The sequence below is a fragment of the Leptinotarsa decemlineata genome, unplaced genomic scaffold, assembly GCF_025532065.1.
Source record: "Leptinotarsa decemlineata unplaced genomic scaffold, Ldec_3_MD MMD2_P_RNA_scaffold_1, whole genome shotgun sequence".
NCBI lineage: Eukaryota > Metazoa > Arthropoda > Insecta > Coleoptera > Chrysomelidae > Leptinotarsa > Leptinotarsa decemlineata.
The window spans coordinates 3738752-3756185 of NW_027412523.1; positions in this window are offsets into that span (position 1 = coordinate 3738752).

The window sequence follows — 17434 nt, forward strand, 5'->3', positions numbered from 1 at the left end:
CCGAAAAACCTTTTATTTTCCACAAAAAATGATTCATCCAGTTCAAATCCAACGGCCATTTCGTGGAGATGAAATTACTTTTGTGGTTCATAAAATGAAATAATGGAGCACATGAATGTGTAATGAAAACCCTGAAACAAATTGATATGTGTTTGTATCTCGAAGTATTTTGAATAACAATTTAAATTGGTGTCTAGACTGTGTGGCGCATTATTGTAAGTTGTTCAGTTCACGGTTGGCCAAATCGCTCAACAAATAAATAAAAACAAGCATGTATTGTTCAGTAACGTGAACAGATAATTATGTGAATAAGTTTATCCTCTGGTTATCCTCTTTGCAGCGATATTCATACGGTTGTTGTGGTTCTCGTTCTGAATGCAATTCCATTTGTGACAACCTGTTACCTTGCTTCATGATTTTTGGTTTACGGTTCATTTAGTAGTAATTTAAAATTGAAAAATAGTGTACGTTGTTTCAGCTCTCTAAATAGCGTTCTTTTCTCTTAATTAATTATTAAAAATCGGATTTTCTAGGCCCTTGACGTCACGGGCCTAGTCCCGCTTCTTATTAGATTGACCAATAGGAACAATACAAATAATGAACATTGCCACATTATAAAATTCACCGAGCGTATAAACAGTTTCTGAATCACTCGTGATTCAAAGTAATAAAAACGTCAATGCTTTTATCTGAATACGCTTCCCTCAAATATCATTATACCTCAAATATTTTTAAATGTTAATGTATATTCAGGCAATTATTAAAAGTTCCGCCATTTTGTAGTAGTTGAAGATATTGACATTATATTCTAGGGTTGTGAAGCATTTGTCAGGAGCTTCAAAATGATGTGTGACAAGACCCCCCTTCCTATTTATTTTTTTTCCTAGATGGCGCCCAGTTGCCATCTTGAAATTTTCATCTGTCAATTTCACTTCAAAATGAAGTTTTTATGATGCACTGTGCAGAACCTTTATAATAATAATAATAATAATAATAATAACAGGTCTTTATTCATCGTAATAAAAATAAACAGTAGAAAGATATGATGAAACATAATATGATGAATGGGCGAGGTTCAGCTATTATAGCTGCTTTCAAACCTAACCTTTCAAACTATAAAAGAATGCATGGTATCGTAAATAAATAATAAATTATTATAAAATAAAATAACTATAAAATAACACAAAATGATAAAATCGCGATATGGTAAAACAACATCTGGGAAATCGAAACCTATTAGATAAGCATGAGGACAGTATTGTGGTAACTCATTGACTCGTTGACATTAGAGCTTTGAGTCTTTTTTCAAAGTTCTTGAGAGGTAACTGTTTCAAGTCTACAGGTATGTTGTTATACAATTTAGCTGCCATGTATGAGAAACTACGTGTAAAAATAGCCGAATTATGATTAGATATAAACAATAGGTGTTGATTGCGACTGTTATTGTTGAAAGATAGTGAAATGAGTTTATCACGCAGATAGGGTGGAGTTCCGGTTTGCAATATTATATGAGTGAACGTGAGAAGGTGCAGTTTTCTCAGGGCATTAAGTTTCAGCCAACCTGAATTCTCAAAGGATGAGCTTATGTGATCGTATTTACGGATTCCATACGAAAATCGAATACAACTATTTTGTATTTTCTGAAGACGCCGATCATCAGTTTGTAGTAAAGCTGGTCCGTAAATGCCATCACAGTAGGCCAGTCTTGAGAGTATCAGAGACTCACAGAGGCTGAGTTTCAAGTTTTTAGACATTACAAGTCTGTTAGGATATAACTGCCTCAAAACATTGAAAGAAGACTTGCATACGTAATTAACATGTTTTGTGTCAAGCCATAAACCTAAATTTTTACTTGCCTCTACAAAAAGGATAGCGTGATTATCGATGTGAATAGATAGAGATTCACGCACCGTACTTCTTCTATTTTTTGGTCCGAAAAGCATAACTTGCGATTTATTTGGATTGAGTTTTAAATTGTGTGCACAGGATATATCAAATAGCGATTTAAGATTTGTATTGATGAGTTTTTCGACCTCTTTAGTTTCATGAAAACTGAAAGACGTATACAGGGTGTCCCTGGACTTCCTCTTTTCCTTTCGGGAATGTATAGACGGGGTCAAAATATCACCAGTACTTCATATAACTTTTTTTCCTAAAATCCTTCGTTACCAAGTAACGGGCCCTCGAAGTTACAAAATGAAAAATGTTTTTCTTTGATAACTTTTCAAGTGAATATTCAAAATCATCCAAATTTAGGTAATTGACTAAACAAATGAATTACTTCGATGAGCTTTCATGCAAGAGTCAGTTGTTTTGCTACAAAGTCAGGAACGGACTACCCCCGATGGTCCACACCCCAAAACTTTGAAATGACAGATATTTTTCAATATTTTTCAACAAAATAAGGTTACTTGGACAATTTTATGAATAAAAGTACTCGTGTGGAAAGTCGATCGGAGCAACGAGTCTTGATAAAAATGTAGTTTCACTCGACGACATCAAACCCGCTCGTCCACCATTATTTGAAATGAATAATTATCAAAGCAGAAATAATAATGATAACGTTATTTCAACAACATTTATCCTGAGATGTCTACCATTATTCGAAAATATTAGTTTTTAAGGAAAATGGAAATGATAGGTGAAATGTTCATAACGAATTTTTATAATGCAAACACGTTTAACTAACAAAACTCAAGAGCCTCAAGAGCAAACAGAAATGAAAAATCCGCTTCAGAAACTGCTCGATATGACCACCTTCTCTCTCTATACATTTTCTTAGTCTGCGAAGACACCCTCTCTGTACTTGAAATAGCATTCCAGGGTCGTTTCGTATGGCTTCACAATGTAATGTTATTCTATTCAACAATGCATCTCTTGTGTGAATAAGTGTAGCGTAAACAAGGCTTTTTAGATGCCCCCACAGAAAGAAATCCAATGGATTTAAATCCGGAGACCTCGATGGCCATGAATATGGCCCACCTCTACCAATCCATCTATTGTGGAAAATATGGTTCAGATGGTCACGCACAATCAAACTAAAATGAGGAGGAGCGCCATCATGCATAAACCACATATCTCTTCGGGTTTGCAATGGAACATGTTCCAAAAGTCCATTCAAATCGTTCTGAATGAACTCCAAATAACGTTCTCCATTCAATCGGTCCTGTAGAACGAATGGTCCTATAAGATGGTTTCCTATGATACCAGCCCAAACATTCACGTTGAATTTCCGTTGGTGTTTGGTTTGCAATATCCCATGGGGATTTTCTTCGGCCCATATATGGAGATTATGAGAGTTGATAACTCCATCTCTACTGAAACCTGCTTCATCAGTGAATAAAACTCGATTAATAAAAATCATATCCTCTCTTTGCCTATCCATGAACCAATTGGCATATTCCAGTCGTGCTGGAAAATCTTGAGGTGTCATGGCATGTACCTTCTTGATGTGAAGTGGGTGGAGCAGTTGTTCCCTAATTATTCTATGAATAGTGGACTTGGATGTATGGAACTGTTCTGATAGATTTCTGATGCTCATTGAAGGATCATCAGCGACGGCTTCCAAAATATTTTCCTCCAATACAACGGTACGTACAGTCCTAGGAGCGCCCTCACCATCTCGTTTTGGCAAAACTGTACCTACAATAATATCGAAATAAAACAACGTGCTCAAATTAATTATCAATTATTACATACCTGTCTCCCTCAAGCTGCGATCGACACGCTCGAATGTTTCTCTTGACGGTACCGTTCGATTGGGAAAATGCTCGGAATACAGACGACGAGCTTCTGCAGCATTACAAAATGCTCGTCCATAAAATACATGCATATCTGCATATTCCTTGAATGTAAACTGTTCGGCCATATCAAAAAAATTCAAAATATCCTATAGAATATTGACAATACAATGATAGTCATATGACAACGCACCACTCAACAAAACAAAATCGCATTCCAGTTTCTCATTTTTTATCAAAACTTTCTAAAAGGTTTTTTTGTCAACATCTGTGAAAGAAATGGAACATAATTATTCCCTGGATATTTTTCACCTGATCATGTGCAGCCGTTTTTGTAGTTCATTCGTTTGCTTTTTATTAGTATAGTAAATATTTTTTCCGATGTGCGTTTTTTCAGCTAAATTTAGATTCGTGTTAAAGAATTTCTCCCATAAAATTATAATTATCAGTGAAACTCCTCAACAGTTTAGCTGTGAAGAAGAATTTGAAACATTCGAATGTTGAGTTTCATGAGATTCAGATAACTGATCAACACGAAACGTGATTATTCCACACGTATTATGTACATACAAAAAAAGGAATGAATTCGATATTTCATAGTAGAGTAGCTTGTTAGTTTAAAAACACCACGAATCTACAGAACTTGATATTTCTTTTGAAAAAATATCTGCTATCACAATTGTGACTTAAACTTCCATATAGGTACTGTACTTTTTGTTTACGACTTCATTTTAGCATACTTTGTATTATTCCTGTTATAAATGTTGTTGAATTAACGTTATCATTATTATTTCTGCTTTGATAATTATTCATTTCAAATAATGGTGGACGAGCGGGTTTGATGTCGTCGAGTAGAACTACATTTTTATCAAGACTCGTTGCTCCGATCGACTTTCCACACGAGTACTTTTATTCATAAAATTGTCCAAGTAACCTTATTTTGTTGAAAAATATTGAAAAATATCTGTCATTTCAAAGTTTTGGGGTGTGGACCATCGGGGGTAGTCCGTTCCTGACTTTGTAGCAAAACAACTGACTCCTGCATGAAAGCTCATCGACGGAATTCATTTGTTTAGTCAATTACCAAAATTTGGATGATTTTGAATATTCACTTGAAAAGTTATCAAAGAAAAACATTTTTCATTTTGTAACTTCGAGGGCCCGTAACTTGGTTACGAAGACTTTTAGGAAAAAAAGTTATATGAAGTACTGGTGATATTTTGACCCCATCTATACATTCCCGAGAGGAAAAGAGGAAGTCCAGGGACACCCTGTATAGTTGGGTATCATCGGCGTAGTGGTGAATTTTGCATGTCTGTATGTATTTATAGAAATCACTTATGTAGAGAGCAAAAAGAAGTGGTCCCAAAACTGAACCTTGTGGTACTCCATATCTCCTGACCAATGAAGTAGATTGTTCACCATCCAGTATGACATTTTGAGTCCGTGCTGATAAATATGTGTCTAAAAGAGTTACTGCGCTGCGAGAAAAACCAAAAAACTGAAGTTTTTTACACAAGATAAAAGAATCTACGGTGTCAAGAGCCTTGCTGTAATCAAGCACACCTTTGGTGTAGTAATGAATATTACTGGAGTTTTTTTCTCAACACCAAATCGTTATTTTTAACACCTCAACACATTTTTTTTTCGATCACCAAGTGATCATCTTGAAAGAGGAAGATTAAAACTAGAAACTGATGCGAGCTAACCCTATTTATGCTATAAAGGTAACCCATACAGGAAATCATCCAGGCGAACCAACCATACAGGTATACCAACCTTAATTAATTTTACAATTTTGCCTTATCTATTATTTTACAATAAATGTTTATATAAAACAATTTTCAGCTATATAAAATTAATTTCACAATATTGCCTATCCAAATTTTATTTATGCAATGTGTCTTGATGTAATAATCAGTAAACCCAACAACATTATTTTATTTTATTTTAACAAGCTATATTGTTATTCATAATATTATTGTGTTTACTTATTTCTACACTCTCAGGCATTTTAGTTGCATGTTGTTGTTAACTTGTCTAACTAATCTTAATGAACTGAAGTCTATGGAATGGTTTTGTTGCAAAATATGATGGGCGACTGCTGATTTTTCAGGTCTTCCATATTTTAAATGTGCTATGTGTTCCTTATATCTTACTTTAATACATCTTTTTGTCTGTCCATAATATTTTGCATCGCAGTCCTTACATTCAATTTCGTAAATTCCAGACTTTCCCTAATTCTCAACTTTGTCTTTTGGACTTCCCAAAAGGCTCTGTAGTGTATGACTTGTTTTGAAAACCATCTTCATACCTAGTTCCTTGAAAATATTTCCAAAGTTCCTCTTATATTGGTGGTATGGAACTGAGATGTATTTATCTTGGTTTCTGTCCTTTCTGAAAGTCGAGATTTCGTTCATTCTTAACCTAAACTTTTTTTTCCTTATTATGTCATCTACAATACCCCTCGAGAAACCGTTAGTGGCTGCTATTTCCTGTATTGTACGTCTTTCTTTTGTGAACCTATCATGTGTTAGAGGGAAAGTTAAAAGTCGATTCACAAAAAATTAAACCCAGCACGTTTATGCTCTCCACAGTGATCTTAACTGTCAGGAATATACCTGTACGTGCTTGTTTCTTTTCTAAATATATCGTATTCCAACCCTCCATCATGGCTCCTCATTACCAAAACGTCAAGAAATGGTAGTTGTCCCTTATTTTCTAACTCATATGTGAATTTTATTGATGGACATCTATTATTTAAAATGGAAACAAAGTCGTCAATATTCGATTTTTTGGTATCGAATATCGCGAAAATATCATCCACTTACCTTAAGCCAAATCCTAGGAAAATACTTCGACTTTCCTTTGGTTTCCATTTCGAATCTGCTCATGAACAGGTCTGCCAGGCAGAGGGACAAGGGGTTTCCCATGACCGTTCCTTTTCCCATGACCGTTCCTTCCTGTTGTTCATAAAAGCAACCCTTCTAACTGGAACCGATTTCGTTTCATACACAAATTAGTAAGAGAAACGAATTCATCGATATCGTTATTATTGATTTTTTTTCGATGAATTCGTTTCTCTTACTAATTTGTGTATGAAACAAAATCGGTTCCAGGTAGAAGGTTACTTTTATGAACAACAGGAAGGAACGGCCATGGGAAACCCCTTGTCTCCCTATCTGGCAGACCTGTTCATGAGCAGATTCGAAATGGAAACCAAAGAAAAGTCGAAGTATTTTCCTAGGATTTGGCTAAGGTATGTGGATGATATTTTCGCGATATTCGATACCAAAAAATCGAATATTGACGACTTTGTTTCCATTGAAACATATGAAACGTATGAGTTAGAAAATAAGGGACAACTACCATTTCTTGACATTTTGGTAATGATGAGCCAATATGGAGGGTTAGAATACGATATATTTAGAAAAGAAACAAGCACGTACAGGTATATTCCTGACAGTTCACATCACTGTGGACAGTACAAACGTGCTGGGTTGAATTTTTTAGTGCATCGTCTTTTGACTTTTCCTCTAACACATGATAGGTTCACAAAAGAAAGACGTATAATACAGGAAATAGCAGCCACTAACGGTTTCCCGAGGGGTATTGTAGATGACATAATTAGGAAAAAGAAGTTTAGGTTAAGAATGAACGAAATCTCGACTTTCAGAAAGGACAAAAACCAAAATAAATACATCTCAGTTCCATACCACCAATATACGAGGAACTTTGGAAATATTTTCAAGGAACTAGGTATGAAGGTGGTTTTTAAAACAAGTCATACACTACAGAGCCTTTTGGGAAGTCCAAAAGACAAAGTCGAGAATTCGAAAAAGTCTGGAATTTACGAAAGTGAATGTGAGGACTGCGATGCAAAATATTATGGACAAACAAAAAGATCTATTAAAGTAAGATATAAGAAACACATAGCACACTTAAAATATGGAACACCTGAAAAATCAGCAGTTGCCCATCATATTTTGCAACAAAACTATTCCATAGACTTCAGTTCGTTAAGATTAGTTAGACAAGTTAACAACAACAGGCAACTAGATGCCTGAGAGTGTAGAAATAAGTAAATACAATAATATCATGAATAACGATGACGGACCTTTACCAAAGAGCATACTATCTAGCTTGTTAAAATAAAATAAAATAATGTTGTTAGGTTTATTGATTTCTACATAAGGACACATTGCAAAAATAAATTTGGATAGGCAATATTGTGAAATTAATTTTTATATAGCTGAAAATTGTTTTATATAAACATATATTGTAAAATAATAGATAAGGCAAAATTGTAAAATTAATTTAGGTTGGTATACCTGTATGGTTGGTACGCCTGGATGGTTTACCTGTATGGGTTACCTTTATAGCATAAATAGGATTAGCTCGCATCAGTTTCTAGTTTTAATCTTCCTCTTTGATCACTTGGTGATCGAAACACGTGTCGAGGTGTTAAAAATAACGATTTGGTGTTGGGAAAAAAACTGCAGTAATATTCAAAATGAAGTATTCATGCATTAATTTCATTATCCCAAATTTCAATTTTTTGAGTTGACCCGTTCAAAAAAAAGGGGGGGGGATGGACATTAAAAAAATGCACTGTATAATGTTATTTGATCCTTAACTCCAAAAATATTCTTTGTTTTGTAGAAAAGGTGAAGAATGGATCTCAACAAGATATTCTATGTGAGAATCCCATTTTCGATAGTTATTAATTATTATTCCCAGAAATTTCAAGCTCCTTTTTGAACCCCATCTTATAAAAATGGGACATACTGTATATTTTCTGTTTACACTTTCAAAAAACACAATTTTTCACAGTGTTTTCCGCAAGTTTCCTCTCGAACGTCTCAAAATGGCTAAACAACAACAACAACCTCTCGTCATCCCAAGACCTCCCCATCTCTCATTATCATTCCTTCCTCCCACGCACTCTCATTCTCCCCAATTCTTCGTGGCATTCTTTTGTTTAAATCAATCGCGAGCTTCGTCCGACAACCGAATTCGGCGAAATGCCCGAAATCCGATGTCTCGATCTAGAGTGCCGGCCGGGAGATTGATAGGGGTACGGCGTCGGGTGTGTGGGAGCCCTCTCTCGGGCTTTATTTCGGTCTCGCCGGGGCCCAGACGTCCATTACGAATTCTTTATGACCTCCCCTCGACACGAAACACGTCACTCAAACGGGCACGACAAGGGCCGTTTGACCGCCGCTCGAGTGGAATGAACTTTTCTAAGCGTTTTGTTTGTTGTCGATGTTCGAGGAATGTTTAAACAATCTAACCGTGGCAGGGTTGCCACGTCTGTCTTGAAGATTGTGTGGGAGCTGTTGAACAGGGCGGTATTCGAAGGGCATTTGAAGTTTTTTTAGAACAATTAGAAAAACGAAGTTGAGAGTCTTTATGGTGCGAAAGTATGTTTTAGGTTTTTTGAATTTTTATAGCTCTCAAAGTTGAGAGTTTGACTTGAAACTTGAAATTTCGATTTTGATTCCATAATTTCGACTTATAACTCGAAATTTCGACTTTAAACTCGAGTTTAAGTCGATATTTCGAAATCAAAGTCGAAATTTCGAGATTGAAGTTGAAATTTCGAGAATAAAGTTGAAATTAAGAGATTGACGTCGATATTTCGAAATTATAGTCGAAATTTTGAAATTAAAGTCGAAATTTCAATTTTGAAGTCGAAATTTAGAGATTATATCGAAATTTCGAGTTTAAAGTCTTAATTTCTAGTTTGAAGTCGATGTTCAGAGAATAAAGTCGGTATTTCGAGATTAAAGTCAAAATTTTGAGATTGAAGTCGAAATTAAGAGATTGAAGTCGATATTTTGAAATTCAAGTCAAAATTTTGATATTAAAGTCGAAATTTCGATTTCGAAGTCGAAATTTAGAGATTATATCAAAATTTCGAGTTTAAAGTCTTAATTTCGAGTTTAAAGTCGATATTTAGAGAATAAAGTCGGTATTTCGAGATTTAATTCAAATTTTTGAGATTGAAGTCGAAATTAAGAAATCGAAGTCGATATTTTGAAATGAAAGTCGACATTTCGAGTTTGAAATCGAAATTTAGATTCAAAATTCAGAGGTTAAAGTCGAAATTTCAAGACTAAAGTCGGAATTTTGAATTTAAAGTCGATATTTCGAAATTAAAGTTGGAATTTCCAGATTGAAGTCGAAATTTCGAGATCAAAGTCAAAATTCAGAGATTACAATCGAAATTTCGAGTTTAAAGTCGATATGTAGGAAATAAAGTCAAAATTTTGAGAATGAAGTTGAAATTTAGTGAATAAAGTCGAAATTGAGAGATTGAAGTCGATATTTTGAAATTAAAGTCGAAATTTTGATTTTGAAGTCGAAATTTAGAGATTATATTTAATTCCAAATTTTGAGATTGAAGTCGAAATTAGGAGATTTTAGTCGATATTTTGAAAAAAAAGTCGACATTTCGAGTTTAAAATCGAAATTTAGATGTTTAAGTCAAAATTCACAGGTTAAAGTCGAAATTTCAAGACTAAAGGCGGAATTTTGAATTTAAAGTTGGAATTTCATATTAAAGTCGAAATTTCGAGTTCAAAGTCGAAATTTAGAGATTAGAATCGAAATTTCGTAGTTGAAGTCGAAATTTAGAGTTTAAAGTCGATATTTCGAGAATGAAGTCGTAATTTCGAGTCCAAAGTCAAAATTTATAGGCTGAAGTGAATATTTCAAGAATAACAATTTTGACTTGAACCTAAACTTAAAATTTCAATTATTATTTTATGACTTCGACGTGAAACTCAAAATTTCGGCTTTGTTATCGACATTTCGATCTTAAACTCAACATTTTTAATTCAACAACGAAATTTCTATTTTAACTCGAGTTTAAAGTCGATATTCCGAAATCAATAGCGAATTTTCGAAATTTAAGTTGAAATTACGAGAATAAAGTCGAAATTGAGAGATTGATGTCGATATTTCGAAATTAAAGTCTCAATTTCGAGATTGAAAAGTCGATATTTAGAGACTGAAGTCGGTATTTCGAGATTGAAGTCAAAATTTTGAAATTGAAGTCGAAATTAGGAGATTGTAGACGATATTTCGGAATGAAACTCGAAATTTCGTGTTTGAAGTCGAAATTCAAATGTTTAAGTCAAAATTCAGAGCTTAAAGTCGAAATTTCAAGACTAAAGTCGGAATATTGGGTTTAAAGTCGATATTTCGAGATTAAAGTCCGAATTTCCAGATTAAAGTAAAAATTTAGAGATTGGGGTCGAAATTTCGTTTCGGCAAACAATAAACAATTTATTATTATTATTATTCAACAGAGTAGTAATTGGTCCTTCACAATCACTAATATAACGTTGACCCATCATCCTGAAATTTGTCCTCCTTTGAAGAATCCGTGTTTATAAAGTCATTTTTTGTGTTCAATTCGTTTTGAGGTATTGAATATGCTGGACAGAGATCATATAATAAGTAGAAAAGAAGACGGATCGCCCGGATCATCGAATAACAGACCGTGTAAATCTCAGCATATCCCCAAATCCCAGAACCATTTACAGCTTACGATCTTGCAAGACGGCAATAAATTTCGAAATGGTTTCATTAGGCCTGGCTTTTTATTGCTGCTTATTTCGTGGTTGGAAATGATTGAGCCAGGTGTGATATTGTATTATGAAATATTGGAGAACAAAATGGAGGAGATGTCGAAAAATATACAATATGAAATCTGTTTTCAAAAATAAAATCTGTTTTTCCGTTAACCAGCTGTCGCACCCTTACGAACGACAACCCTCAGAAGTCGAAACTTGTGCGAGCTAAGGATTAACGAGGTCTTACCTTTTAACGTGTGATTCCTAACACGGGGGAACATTCCTAACATAGGAACATTGTTTAATTTTTCTGTCAACTGTCTCTTCAAATCGTCTAGATCAGCGCTTCTCAACCTCAGTCCACGGACCCCAAGAAAATCAAGCACACGCCAATGAACCCCTTGACATTTCGGACAATTCATTTCAGTTCTTACTGCAAAAAATTATTTTTTCAATATGTTGATGCTTTTATGCAAGATGTTATTATCTACATAGTTGTTTTGTAATATTCCATTTTTCTACCTCTTCATTTTATACGGTTTGAAAGACAATCTGAACACAAATAAACCCTGTTTGCTAATTTTATCTTGCAGATTGTTCAAATTTCTATTTTCACACATCTGGGTTCCTCTTGAGGGGTCTGCAGCAGTAACTACCTACAAATAAATCATACTCAGAATGAATATTTATTTTCATTATTTTATTTCACGTTACGGTTGGGTTCACATATTGACATCAACCACTGCTCTTCTTCTTTTGGTCAGTCATAGAGTTGTTTTTCATAGTGATTAACGTAGACTGATATCTATTTTCAGTAATTTCATACTCATAGAATCGGTCTGTATGTCTGAAGGGACTGATGGAACAGGTGGTATCATTGCCTGAACTTTGCACCGATACCGATTCTATGTGTGAAGAATGAGATTTCGAAAGGATCTTTTCTGTGCCTGCTTCAGATAGAATACAACACGTACTGGTGATTTAAGTAAAATTTGTGAGAATCCACAATAATTCAAAAGAATAAATTACATCTTTTACGGTATTTATATGTGTATTGATTTGAAAGTTTATTATATAAACTAATCGTAGAATCATCAGGTTTTTTCATATGAAAGAATGTTTTTAAATGGTTGATTTCAACTAATCGTAGAGTCATCAGGTTTTTACAAATTCTTGAGAATAAAAAGCAATCCAAACTCGGCCAGCAACTGAAAATAAAATACATCTTCTTGTTCCAAAAACAAGCCAGACAAAGTATTCTTTAATTCATGAAAGTAAAAAGCTGTATAATTACATACCTTACGTAATTAGTAAGGAAGAAAGCTATAAAAAGTTCAAAAATCTTGTTAAAGATGCCCTTGCAACTAAAGCGTACTACAATCTTGATGAATATTACAATGGAACTTTGCTGTGATTTAATATAGGTGTTTTTCTGTTATTTATATTGACACCTATACTTTAAATTATATTTTATACTGGGATATATGTTATTTTATTGCCACGACATATGAACTTATGTTCAAATTGTGTATATTTGTTATTTACATCTTTTGAAAGGGACTATACAAACTATTTTGTCTACAATTTGTTAAATTTTATTTTCTATTGTTATATTTTATCTATTAGATATGTGAACTTAGTTTTGCTCAAATTGTGTTTTTATATATATATATATATATATATATATATATATATATATATATATATATATATATACCTGCTATATATACCTGATTTTTTAACAAGGTGTTTGTCAATAAGATTGTATTTTCTTGGAAAATAAAGTATATGTCGATCTATCTATCTACTTTCAGACACACAATGGAAAAAAAACCCTGATCTTAAGAATATACCCCTTTAATTTTCTGAATTCCTTTTCAATAAAACATAAAATAGCCTCAAACCCAAGATCCTTAGTAGTCAACTGTCACGTCTGTGTTTGAAGGTGATTGACAGTTTTTCATGATGAATTTCATTAGTTCGGACTTCCATTGTCACTAATAAAGAAAAGAATTGAAAATGAATAGCTGAAAATGAAAATTATGTCAAACAAAACATCTGAAATGAAATAATAGTGAAATAAAATACAAGTAAAAACAGAACAATCGAATAAAAAATAAAGATAAAATAAAAAGTTAAGAGATTCCTCTAAAAAAAAATAATTTAAAATGAATAGCTGAAAATAACAATTATTTCGAGGAAAAAAATCTGAAAAGAAATAAAATACAAATGAAAAAAAATACAAGTAACTTGGCTTGGAAACTCTTAACATTTTAATTCATTTTTATTTTTTGTTCAATTGTTATATATTTTTTACTTGTATTTTATTCCACTATTATTTCATTTCGGGTTAATAATAATAATAATAATATATGACAAATACACAATGACAAAATTATTGTGGAAGACGTCAGTGGGCGCATTATATAAAATATTATATATAGGTGTATATACACAATAAGTAATAAATAAATTATTTATAAACAGTCACACAGATTAAAAAAAGAAAAAAAATTAAGTTCTACTCGAAGATATTTTCAAAAATGTAACAACTTTTTTGTAATATGAATTGTTTTGTCATTTTTTTAAACATATATGTTTTTACATTTTTCACAGTCTCGGGTAAAATTTGCACCTATTCACTTCATAACTTTTGTGAAAGAGGGCAGTACGATGGCGTACTGGTAGTAGCAACTATTTTCCTCTCGTGTTATAGTTATGTAAACGTTCAGACATATTGCTTGATCTTTGTTTAAAAACATGCACACAGGATTCTAGAATATAGGTTCCTGCCACTGTTAAAATGTTTAAATTAAAAAAAAAATGTCTGCACAAATTTCTAGATCCTAGTTTTGCCAATATTCGTATGGCATACTTCTCTAGAGTAAACACTCTATTTACAGAGGAGCAATTTCCCCTGATTAAAATGCTATATTTCAGGTGGGAGTGGAAATTAGCATGAGACAGGATCAGCAGCATCTCTTCACTACATTGATTTGCCATAAACTTCAAAGAGTAGCAGGATTTTCTCTGTTTTGTGCATAGATTGTCAATATGTGAGGTCCAGATTAAGTTTGCGTACCCAGCATTTTAACCGATGTTGACATTTCTATTTCATTGGGGGTGCCATCAAAAAGTCTGCAGTTTAAATTGTGCCCACGCAGAGTAAGTAACATAGCATTAGTCTTTGATGTATTTAAACTCAGATTATTGTTTTTCGACCACTTCAGCACATGTTTCAGAGTATTTTCGGTTACAATTTTTAATGCATTCAGATCGTTCTGGGCTACTAATACATTAGTATCATCGGCATAACACACCATATGTATATTAAAGTTGTTAGTCATGTTGAGATATCTTATGAGGCCATTTGCATAAACTACATAGAGAAATGGTCCCAGGATCGAGCCTTGCGGAACTCCTTGAGGTATGTGTAAGGTATCTGAGTAGGACTGATTTCACTCCACAACTTGCTTGCGATTGCTTAGAAAAGACTCTAGAAGGTGCAGCGGTACTCCCCTGCTCAATAAAATTGTTATTTTCAGCTATTCATTTTTAATTCTTCTTTTCATTAGTTCTTTCAGGGATTTCAAATCATTTTACATAATATCAGACAATGGAAGTCCGAACTAATGGAATTCAGTCATGTCTGTAACATCCTAGCCATCACCAGGCCAGTTTCACCGAATCCAACTTGAAATATTTCTATAACCCTTAACCTCTCTCCGCAATTACCGCACCAAAAAAAACACATTCACCGCCCATAAAATTATGCCGGCGTTCTGATTTTTAATCCAGTTCGTGCGAAAGCTGCAGCGAAGTTGTGCAATTCGGTAATCGAGGCTGGATATCTCTTTTTACATAATATATTGTTGTGGCTGCATTTGTCTGCTGTACGCTTTTCCTAATACTGCTCATTATTATTCAATTCAAGTCACGTTTACAACGTCATCTCAGAATCTGAGTGTGTGTAGTGTTTTAAACAACACGACCGAAGTACGAGATCCTTTCCGCCAATGGTCAGCGTATACTTTGGTGGTGTCATTTTATTTTACTTAACCTATCATTTTCATTCGACTGGCGCAAGTGTCAGATTGAAAAAAATAATCATCATACAAAATATAAATTTCACTAGTTCGGACTTCCATTGTCTACTATATAAAATGATTTGAAATCCCTGAAACAACTAAAAAAGAAAAATTGAAAATGAATAGCTGAAAATAACAATTATATTAACCAAAATAAACCTGAAATGAAATGATAGTGAAATAAAATACAAGTAAAAATAAAACAATTGAATAAATAAAAATAAAGAAATGAAAAAAGAAAACAAAAATAAAAAGTGGGGAGATTCCAAGTCACGTTGGTTCACGACGTTTCGATTGTTAGTATCTACAATCGTCTTCGGGTGATGACTGGACTGATTCCTCCGAGAGATGACTATTTATAGGTCGTTCGAGTACTTTCACTTATCCTCGCTTTTCATTTTCCGCTTCACTGGTTCCGTGGGAGATGACCGTTTTGGCGGGAGTTGTCCATTTTTCGCTTGATGATGGGTTTCCATATGTTGCGTATTTCTACGCTGGCTTGGCTGAATACGTTGTTGGACAACATGTATGCGGCTTCCTTGAATTTTCTCCTAAACCAATGTTCCTCTCTGTGCAAGATCTCAGCATGGGACCACTCGATGTTGTGTTGATAAGTCCAAACATGGTCTGCTATTCCTGATTTGCTGGTTTCCCCTCGCTGTGTGTGCTTCTTGTCCTCGGCAATGCGAACATTCAATGGCCTCTTAGTTTCACCAATACAGGATTTTCCGCACTCAGAGGGTATTATCCGATAAATGCAATTCTTGGAATCGCAGTCCGCGTTTGGTGGCCTGGTTTTCGTGAGGCTGCTACGGATAGTGTTACCGGATCTGAAGCAGATTCTGATGTTGTACTTGGAACCAATTGTTCTTATTCTCTCCGATAATCCTCTGATGTAGGGAAGTGCAAGCACTGGTTGTGACGGCTTCTCTTCCTTGCGAGGCTCCTACTGTCTTCTAGCCAAAGTCTTTTCTACCATCGCTTTGGAGTAGCCATTCCGTTGAACATCATTTTTGATGATGTCTAGTTCCTTCTCGAGACCTTCCTTCGTATCAAAGCCCAAAAGCACGGTCCAATAGAGTCTTGATGATTCCTCTTTTAGTCGATTGATGGTGGTTGGATTCGTGGTTCAGATACTGTCCCGCATGAGTGGGTTTTCGGTATACAGATGTTTCCCACTCAGTGTCGGTTCTCTTCACCAAAACGTCTAAGAATGGCAAGAATGGTGAAGAGGACCGACACTAAGTGGGAAACATCTGTATACCGCAAACCCATTCATACGGGACAGTATCTGAACCACGAATCCAACCACCATCAATCGACTAAAAGAGGAATCATCAAGACTCTATTAGACCGTGCTTTTGGGCTTTGTAATACGAAGGAAGGTCTCGAGAAGGAACTAGACATCATCAAAAATGATCTTCAACGGAATGGCTACTGCAAAGCGATGGTAGAAAAGACCTTGGCTAAAAGACAGCAGGAGCCTCGCAAGGAAGAGAAGCCGTCACAACCAGTGCTTGCACTTCCCTACATCAGAGGATTATCGGAGAGGATAAGAAGAATTGGTTCCAAGTACAACATCAGAACCTGTTTCAGATCCGGCAACACTATCCGTAGCAGCCTCACAAAAGCCAGGCCACCAAACGCGGACTGCGATTCCAAGAATTGCATTTATCGGATACCCTGTGAGTGCGGAAAATCCTATATTGGTGAAATTAAGAGGCCATTGAATGTTCGCATTGCCGAGCATAAGAAACACACACAGCGAGGGAAGAGTACTGGAACTCATCTTCATTCCTAAGCCCTCTTCAACACTTTTTCGGCTTCTTTGTTTATTTTCTGTATACAAGAGTTCAGAAAACCCCTATCACAGAAGAAACTCGTAATAAATGGCATCAAAAATGGCGGAGCTTGCCGGAAAATCAAAGGGTACTCTGTTTCACATCTAATCCAGAAGTTAATCAAGTATTTCTTTTGAAAACGATTGATAAAACTTTGTTTCACTTTCAATTCATTCGGTGAG